This window comes from Sturnus vulgaris, chromosome 10, assembly GCF_052056855.1.
Source record: "Sturnus vulgaris isolate bStuVul1 chromosome 10, bStuVul1.hap1, whole genome shotgun sequence".
NCBI lineage: Eukaryota > Metazoa > Chordata > Aves > Passeriformes > Sturnidae > Sturnus > Sturnus vulgaris.
Window position 1 is genome coordinate 14,977,743 of NC_142252.1, and position 3,620 is coordinate 14,981,362.

Consider the following 3,620-nt stretch of genomic DNA (forward strand, 5'->3'; position numbering starts at 1 on the left):
GCCCACAGAAGAACAATATGTACTCTATTTTTAACCTAAGAAGTCTTCTATAGATGTGATAACCCACAAAAGGGAGAAAGACCTTGCTATTGACCATCTGGCACAGTGTTATCCCAGCTCTGAGCTTGGAGTCAGAGCCACAGACCAAGAAATTACATTAAACCAACAGTAGAGCCAAGCCAAAAGGAACCTGGACTCTGGTGGAGAGAGAGCAATGAGGATGGTGGCCAGGAAGAACAGCAGCAGCACTGGGAGGGAATCCTGCTCCTCTTCTGTTCACATGTGCTCCTGATCCATCGTGGCAAGTCCTTTCCTCGCCATGAGTTTGTTTCTGCTCCTCACTGCCCCATGCAGCCCGCAGGCACTGTGTGTCCATGGATAACGCACAGGTCCGACCATCCCTGCTGAGCATCCTCGGCACAGCCGGATCCGCTCCGAGAAATGAGACTTCCTTATGCTTTTAATTGTGCTACCCTCTAGTGGCCATGCCATCCCCTTGGAGCTCGGATCTCCGCTCCTGGCAGAGGAGAGGCCTTGGACCTCAAACCTTCAAGAGCAGGAGCGAAATTGGAGCTGTGCAAGAATGACTTGCACATTTGAAAGGAGGCAGAGACCTGGCAAGGTCAAATGCCATCCCAGGCTTCACCACCCCAGCTCTGCTTTGGTCTTAGGAAGGGAAAGATCTCCCTGCCCAGGCTGAGAGGTCTTGACCCAAGCAGGGTGAAGCCAGCTCAATATCAGGTGCTTGCAACACGAAAAGCATCACCAAATTATCACTCTTGGCAGGCTCTCCCAGAGAACAGCTTCTTCCCTTTTCCCCGCTGTCTAACACCAGGAGCGCCAGCAGCTTGGATGGCAGCAGCAGCACTCAACACGTCAATAAAATGGGTTAGAATTCAAGGAACGTCCTTGCAATTACCGAGATAATTGCTACATTTCAGAACCAAACATTACTTAATGGCACTCAATTATCTTGTGGCAGGGCCTGCAATGGCAGTAACTAATTGCTTAACTAAAGACTTTCTTCTTTCCACCCTGTGTCAACACGCATGCATGCAATTAGGCCACTGATGCAGGGAGGAGAGAGATACCTGTTGTGAGAAGAGGGGTTAAGTGGCAGCCATAGCCATGTTCCAAAGCTCAAGAGGACAGGTGTCTCCCTCAGACTTCATAAGGATGTGAAGCAGAACCTCAAAAGCTCAGGAGGAAAAAAGGATACAGGCTTTTTCTTCCTGTCTCTGAACAAAGACCTCAAATGACTACACAGTGTGACTAGTGCCCCTCTTACAAGCCTATAGGCCCCTAGGCTAAAATGCATGTCAGCAGCTTTTTCATAGTTTACCAGTCTGTAGAGTTCACAGATACTAACAAAAAGAAAAAAATAATCAACTGCCTAAAATCTAACAGAAGACTTCCCTTTGGTTACTTTCAAGCTTGTTGAAAACCTCTTCTCTGAGCATCTCTCTCTTATGAAAGAAAAGCTAAAGGGAAAAGAGGTGCACTTTCCTTGTTATTTGCCATTTCAGAACTTCTTCACAATTCTCTACTGTCTTAAGAACTCTCTTAAGCAGAGCCTTTCACTTTGCTTTGACACAAAACTGCTCCTTTTCCCCCAAGTTCCTGTCCCTTCTCCCTGGCTCTTTCAGCCTCTCCTCTATATGAGCTGGAAACACAAGACCCCAGATCAGTCCATGACCCTCCTGAAAACATCAGGTCCTGGTTTCTACCCCTCACTGGTCATGTTTGGTTTGTTCCTCTGCCCAGACAGGGTTTACCACAGAGCCAGCCCCAGGCCCTGTGTCCTGAACATTGGCTACCCTGCATCCAAGGGCTGTGCCTGTTCAGCTCTGCTCATCCTTTCCAGACTCACATTTCTCAGACATAAGTTCCCAAGGCCATTTTGCTGTTCAGTCACCAGCTCAACTCCCTCCCTTTGAAGCCTCTTCTTGCTACTCTTAAGAACATTTTTTTTCTACCATTCATCATAGTTTCCACAGAAGCAGTAAACAAAATAGGGTTGACTGCCCAGCTCAGAGCCCCTCTTGGGGGACCTTCAGTTTGATGTAAAACTATCTGTTCTCACCCTGGTTTTGTATGTTTGTCTGTTTAACTCATAGTCACAGTTTACTCTCATCCATTAAGTTACTAAACAGTCCTGTTAACATTTGAGACAAAGGCTTCAGGGCCCCAAATTTTATGTTTAAAATCTCCATTTTCCTTTTTGCTACATTAAGAGCTTTCACAAGCTAAAGGACATAGTCTCCTCTCCAGAACACCACGTTAGTTTGCCCTCATTTCTCCCCATCCTTTATGTCCTGTGTGCGCTCTTTGGACTTGTAATCCAGTTACAAGCCAAGAAAGGGGACAGGAGCCAGTGGGGCACTAAGACCTTGTGGACTCAAACTGGTCACTTAAAAGAATCATAATCCAGCAAGGGAATAGTTAACACTCCCTAAAACTGAGGCAGTTTCATAGCACACAGTTCAGTTTGCTAGCAAGGCACCTTCTCCATTTTCACATGGGCTAATTGATTCACAGGAGTAACCTCACCTGCAATTAGCCACTGCTTTAAGTCTTTGATCTCTATAACTCTCCAGAGGACAGCAAGATTCCCACATGAAAGTGTTTTATTATTTTATTCACATTTGGGAGTGACCCTGTGCTGCTGGGTTTATTAAAAAAAAGTCCTTACCTGATCTCAGCGATTCCCATTGAGCTGAGCAAGGCTGTGACAAGTGGAAAAGCTCCCTTTGGGGGATGGTTCTCCCAGGTGTTAGGGGTAAATGAGTACAGCCCCCACCTGCTGGCCTTCACCTGCTCTCTGAGCAGTCTGCTGCTGCTCTGCCAGCATCAAACCCATCCCAGAGATGGACTTTTTGGGAACATGCCTTGTCTTGCTGATTCACTTCCTAGGGTAAATTTATTTCTTGGAGCTATTGTCCAATTCAAGTTAAGGATCAGCACACGTTGTTCCTTTCCAGGGAGCTTACCTTAGCCAGCGGATAGGAGACATCTACATCTGATCCTGAAGCACCAGCTCAGGCCAGAGGGTGCACACAGCTCCTGAAGAGCCAGCTGCCAGATTTTGCCTGGCTGTTTTTCTAGGGAAAGGGATGGGGCAGAGCAGGTAGCTCAGAGGCCCAAGCCACAGGTCTGGTCCCAAAGAAAACAAAACGTCAGGGCCTCAAGGCTCTTAATTAACTCTATTAGAGTGATAATCATGGCCTGCCCAACCCCAGGGGAATGGAAAAAACCCTCCAATGTGAGATGCATATAAAGGTATTGGACTGAAACATGAATATTTTCACCCGCTGTCAGCGGTTAGGAAGCAGTGGGGGGGTGGGAGGACAGTGAAAAGAAAAGATCCTCAACTCAAGGAGATTCTGGTTTAGCACCAACACGTAGGAAACAACCTAGAAGTCAAAGAGATTTCTGTTAAGTGTATTTGGTTTTTGCAGGGCTGCTTTCGAAACATCTGAAAATTTTAGATTATATCCTTTACAGTTCATTAGTGCACAGTAAAATATGCCCCTAACCACTTCCTTTTTGGTTTTTTTTTTTTTGGTTTTTTTGGTTTTTTTGGTTTTTTTGGTTTTTTTTCATTTTAATTAGATGTGGCT